This window comes from Elephantulus edwardii, unplaced genomic scaffold (assembly GCF_000299155.1).
Source record: "Elephantulus edwardii isolate Elephantulus edwardi_28Jun2011 unplaced genomic scaffold, EleEdw1.0 scaffold00357, whole genome shotgun sequence".
NCBI classification, from domain to species: Eukaryota; Metazoa; Chordata; class Mammalia; order Macroscelidea; family Macroscelididae; genus Elephantulus; species Elephantulus edwardii.
This window is the reverse complement of record NW_006400107.1, coordinates 327,841-333,807: the sequence shown is the minus strand read 5'-3', so window position 1 is coordinate 333,807 and position 5,967 is coordinate 327,841. Positions and strand designations below refer to the sequence as shown.

The 5,967-nt window shown below is 42.6% G+C and overlaps 1 pseudogene across 1 annotated transcript; it reads left to right on the top strand.

Annotated features, from left to right (window-relative positions):
- The first annotated feature begins 1,726 nt into the window (after nucleotides 1-1,726).
- Nucleotides 1,727-5,363, top strand: LOC102856590 (annotated as a pseudogene). Its single transcript, XR_439032.1, has 3 exons — nucleotides 1,727-1,858; nucleotides 1,924-4,000; nucleotides 4,121-5,363. The product of XR_439032.1 is annotated as an RNA-binding protein 12-like (transcript).
- Nucleotides 5,364-5,967: the final 604 nt, after the last annotated feature.

Here is a 5,967-nt window from a genome sequence, read left to right as displayed (position 1 = left end):
TGCACATTTCATTGTAAAACTTTATCTTTCTTCTCTTCCCTGTGCAATCTTCTGTTCAGCTCCTTAATAGCTTGATTTCTCATCACTCCAGTGCAATATTAAGAGTTTCTTTTGACATCCATCTTAGTTTTTTTCTTCCTCCTCTGTCTTTGTAATGATCTTTTGCATTCTTCCTGAATGATGTTCTTGATATCTTCCCACAGCTCATCTAGTCTTCACTCACTTGTGTTCAAGGCCTCAAGCCTGTTCCTGAGATGGTTTTGAAATTCAGGTGAGATAGACTCAAGGTCAAATTTTCGTTCCTGTGGACTTGACTTCATTTTCCTCGGCTTCAGCTTGAAGTTGCTTATGAGTAGTTGGGGGTCTGTTCCACAGTCAGCACCTGGTCTAGTTTTCATAGCTGATATTGACCTTCTCCAGAGATTCTTTCCACAGATGTAATAGATCTGATTCCAATGCATATTATCAGTTGAAATCCATGTCTATAACCTGTGTTTGTGTGTCTTGTAAAATGTATTTGCAATGAATAAGTCATTGATTGTGCAAAATTCTATCATTCTATCTCTGGCTTCGTTTCTGTCACCAAGTCCATTTTTTCCAATTGATGATCCTTCTTCTCTGTTCCCAACTTTTGCATTCCAATCACCCATTATTATCAATGCATCTTGATTGCATGTTCAATCAATCTCTGACTGTAAAAGTTGGTAGAAATTTTCTGTTTCCTCCTCTTTGGCTCTGGTGGTTAGTGCATATATTTGAATGATGGTAGCATTCACTGATCTTCCTTGTATGCATATAGATATTATCCTGTAACTCACAACATTGTACTTCAAGACGGATCTAGAAATGACTTTTTTACTTTGAAAGCAACCCCATTTTTTCCTCACCTTTTTCGTCTCCAGCATAGAAGATCATATGATCCTCTGACTCAAAATGTCCCAGGCCAGTTCATCTCATTTCACCAATACCTAATATGTCAATAATTGTGTGTTCCATTTCCCTTTTTAGCAATATCCAATTTTCCTACATTCATGGTTCTTACATTCCATGTTCCAATGTCTATGTTCTAGTGTCTGCTTACAGCTGTTCCTCCTTCTGTTTGTTTCCATACTTGAGGACTCAGCCTCAGTTGCCATATCTGCTAGTCTAAGTGTGTTCTATTGTACATAGGGTTTTCAAAGTCCTGCTATTTCAGAAGTGGATGGCCAATACGTCTTTCTAGTCTGTCTTAATGTAATTGCTCAGGTTTAGAACATTATCTGACAAACACTTTATAGAAAAGAGCAGTAGTAGAAAAAAACCTTTACTAGGTTATGAAAGCATCGATTTCTTGGAGTATTGTCTGTGGATCTCATCTCTATTAGGCTTGCATTCCATGCCATTCATTCTGGTATAATTCAACATGGTGACTATAACAATGGACTGGAGCGTATGTTCAGGAAGATGGCATAGCATAGGGAAAGGTTTGTAATGTTCGTGAGGAGTTTTAGATATGCCATTGACTACCAAAGGAACAAATGAATCTGTCTTAGAAAAAGCCATACAGTTCATAAGAAAGTTTGTGATACTTCTTACATAATTTGAACATGTTAGCAGAAGAAGCCAGCCCCTGGAGAAGGATATCATGCTTGGAAAAGTAGAGGATCAATTTAAGAGACGACTAGATCGCAAGAAGATAGTCTGGCACAGTGACTAAAACAATAGGCGTAAGACTTACAGAGATTTTGGAGGAGGTGGTGACTGCGCTGGTCTGTGGGAACCGCTCAGGCTGGGGCTGTCGGCCTCGGGCGGATGCACTCCTGCGGGGTGGGTGGTGGGTAACTCGGGCCTACTTTCGGGTACCGCGCAACTCTCCCCGGTAAAAATGTTTTGTTGCCTAAAATTATTTCAGTGTTAAGCCTTTCAAAAGTTACCCAGCTTAAGTCTAAAAGTTGGTTTTAATTGGTTGCCCATAGGATTGACTTGGCCTCTACTTCTTGTTAAGAAAATACATCTCTTGTTTTATCAGGTGTGTGTGGTTTCAGCGCAGCATGGCTGTGGTCATCCGTTTGCAAAGTCTTCCGATTGTGGCCAGTACCATGGACATTCGCCGCTTCTTCTCTGGATTGACCATCCCTGATGGGGGCGTACATATTGTAGGGGGTGAACTGGGTGAGGCTTTCATCTTTTTTGTCACTGATGAAAATGCAAGGCTTGGTATGATGTGCACAGGTGGTACAATAAAAGGGTCAAAAGTAACATTATTATTGAGTAGTAAGATGGAAATGCAGAATATGATTGAACTGAGCCGTAGACGTTTTGAAACTGCCAACTTAGATATGCCACCAGCTAATGCTAGCAGATCAGGACCACCGCCTAGCTCAGGAATGAGTGGTAGAGTAAACTTGCCTACAGCAGTACCCAACTTTTGTAATCTTTCACCCACTTTAGTAACTACTTCTGTTCTTGAAAGCAACAAAAACATACAGACATTTTCCACAGCCAGCGTAGGAACAGCCCCTCCAAATATGGGGACTTCTTTTGGGAGCCCAACATTTAGCTCCACAATTCTGAGCACAGCCTCTCCAATGAACACAGTTCCACCACCACCAATTCTGCCAATCCAAGCTATACCGTCTTTGCCACTGATGCCATTTATTCCCCCTAAACCAGTTCCTCCTCCAGTACCTACATCGCCTCCTGTGCCACCAATTCCCCCAGTACCTTCTGTGCCACCCATGACAACATTGCCACCTATGTCAGGCATGCGACCCTTGAACCCACCACTTGTAACACCTCTGCCTGCTGGAATGAATGAGTCTGGGACACCTATGAATCTGAACAATAACTGAACCCTGTGTTTCTGGGTCCTTTGAACTCTCAAAACAGTGTGAAGCCACTTTTCATCAACCCTGATGATCCCTATGTCAGTGTGCATGGAATGCCCTTTTCTGCAATGGAGAATGATGTCAGAGAGATTTTCCATGGGCTCTATGTTGATGCAGCACATTTGTTGAAAGATCACGTAGGTCGAAAGAATGGGAATGGGTTAATCAACTTTCTTTCACCTCAAGATACACTTGAAACTTTGAAAAGAAACAGAATGCTGATGATTCAGCGCTATGTGGAAGTTAGCCCTGCCACAGAAAGACGGTGGGCAGCTTCTGGAGGCCATATAACTTTTAAGCAAAGTATGGGACCTTCTGGGCAACCCCATATTCCTCCTCAGGTGCTTCCCAGGTCAAAATCGCCCAGTGGGCAGAAAAGATCAAGATCACCACAGGAGACTGGTTTTTGTGTTTACTTGAAAGGGTTACCATTTGAAGCAGAAAACAAGCATGTCATCGATTTTTTTAAAAAGTTAGATATTATGGAAGATAGTATTTATATAGCTTATGGACCCAATGGGAAAGCAACAGGTGAAGGCTTCGTAGAATTCAGGAATGAGGCTGACTACAAGGCTGCTCTGTCGCCATAAACAATACATGGGCAATCGATTTATTCAAGTTCACCCAATTACTAAGAAAGGTATGCTAGAAAAGATAGATATGATTAGAAAAAGACTGCAGAACTACAACTATGACCAGAGAGAAATATTAAATCCAGAAGGGGATGTCAACTCTGCCAAAGTCTCTGCCCACACAACAAATATTCCATTCAGTATTACGAAGATGGATGTTCTTCAGTTCCTTGAGGAAATCCCAGTGGATGAAAATGCTGTACATGTTCTTGTTGATAACAATGGACAAGGTCTAGGACAGGCATTGGTTCAATTTAAGAAGAAAGATGATGCACATAAGTCTGAACGCTTACACCGTAAAAAACTTAATGGAAGAGAAGCTTTTGTGCATATATTTACTCTAGAAGACACGAGAGAAATTGAGAAAAATCCTCCTGCTCAAGGCAAAAAAGGGACTAAAGATGTCAGTGCCAGGTAATCCTCCTGTTCCAGTAATGCCCAATGCCGGACTGCCTGCTGCAGGAATGCCCGGTGCAGGATTGCCAGCTTCAGGACTGCCTGGTGCGGGAGTTCCTGGAACCAGAATACCTGGTGCGGGAATATCCGGCACGGGGATGCCTGTCACGGGGATCCCCAGTGCGGGGATCCCGGGTGCGGGGATACCCAGTGCCGGAATACCAGGTGCCGGAATGCCTGGTGCAGGAATGCCTGGTGTGGGAATGCCTGGTACGGGAATGCCCGGTGCGGGATTGCCTGGTGCGGGATTGTCCAGTGCAGGAGGTGAAGAGCATGCTTTCCTGGCTGTAGGCTCAAAGAAGGCCAACAGTGGACCTCCTTTTAACTTTCCTAGTAATTTTGGTGGGTCGAACTTTGGACCACCACTCCCTCCTCCAGGATTAGGAGGGGCCTTTGGTGATGGTAGGCCTGGTATGCCTTCAATTGGAAACAGTGGTTTGCCTGCTCTAGGACTGGATGTTCCAGGTTTTGGAAGTGGACCAAATAATTTAAAGGGGCCATCAGGATTTGGAAGGGGCCCTCAGAATTTTGGAAATGGTCCTGGTGCTTTAGGTGGCCCTCCTAACTTTGGAGGGGGCCCTCCTGGTCTTGGAAATGCCCCAGGTCATTTGAGTGGGCCACCAGCCTTTGGGCCTGGCCCTGGCCCTGGCCCTGGCCCAATCCACATTGGCTTTGGTTCTAGTTCTGGAAAACCAGGACCAACAGTCATTAAAGTGCAGAATATGCCCTTTACTGTGTCTCTTGATGAGACTTTAGATTTCTTTTATGGCTATCAAGTAATCCCAGGCTCAGTGTGTTTAAATTACAATGAAAAATGTATGCCCACAGGTGAAGCCATGGTGGCCTTTGAGTCTCCAGATGAAGCCACAGCTGCTGTCATTGATTTACATGACAGGCCTATAGGGTCAAGGAAAGTAAAACTTATATTAGGATAGCTGTTCACGTAAATACATTGTAGGGTAGATCTACCTAGTGCTGTGATTAATACATCAAGATTGTTTTCCTAGTATTTCCAGGTTAGAACCTGGGGATTGTTTTAAATCACAAGTAGATTGGTTTTCCTGTAACATATAGCATTGGTTGACTGTTTACAGAAGACTCGTTACCAGAATAAACATTGCTCTATGTTATAATTCTGAAAAGAACACAAAGATGATTTTGGCATACCATTAGAGAAACTATTTGTGAAATTCAAATTACCATATAAAGCTTATCAAGAAGACTAGATTGGTGTTATTTTATACCATATGGGATAAAGAAATTGAAATGTCCTTAGAGCTAATTTAAAGGTGCTCTTACCTACTCTTGAAATTTGGTTAAATCTGGACAGATTTCCTTTGTTACACGGTCAAAGCTTTGTCTAAAGTCCTCATTTTCTTTCAAATTGAATAAAATCTCTGTATACAGAAAAAAAAGAATTGCAGAGATTTTTGAGGATAGCACAGAATTGGGTAAGGTTTCATGCTATTGTACATAGAGTAGCTATGAGTTGACTTGAGAGCTCCAAATAACAATAAAGGCAACAATATAGGAGTTCTAGTAGACCAGTGGTTAAAGTTCTTGGCTGCAAACCAGAAGACTGGGGGGTTCCTAATCTATCCATTACTCTTGGAGAAAAAATGTAGCAATCAGCTTCCATAAAGATAATAGCCTTGGAAATCCTGTGGAAAAGTTTTACTCTGTCCTGTAGAGTCAATTTGATGTTGTTATTATATGGCATCAATTTGCTTGCAATTCATAGTGACCCTGTGTTCAACAGCTCTGAGCCCTGCTCTATCTTGAACAAACCTCATCATCTCGGACACATTTACCCCCATTACACCAGTGCCTGAACCAATTAATCTCATTGAGGGTCTTCCTCTCTTGACTCTCCCTCCACCTTTCCAAGTATGATGTCTTTCTCCAAGGACTGGCCCCTCCTTGAAACAGCCCCAAAGATGTCAGGTTGAGCTTCAGGAACTTTGCTTCCAAGGAGCAGCATGGTTTCATCCTCTCCAGGATGAACTGTTTGC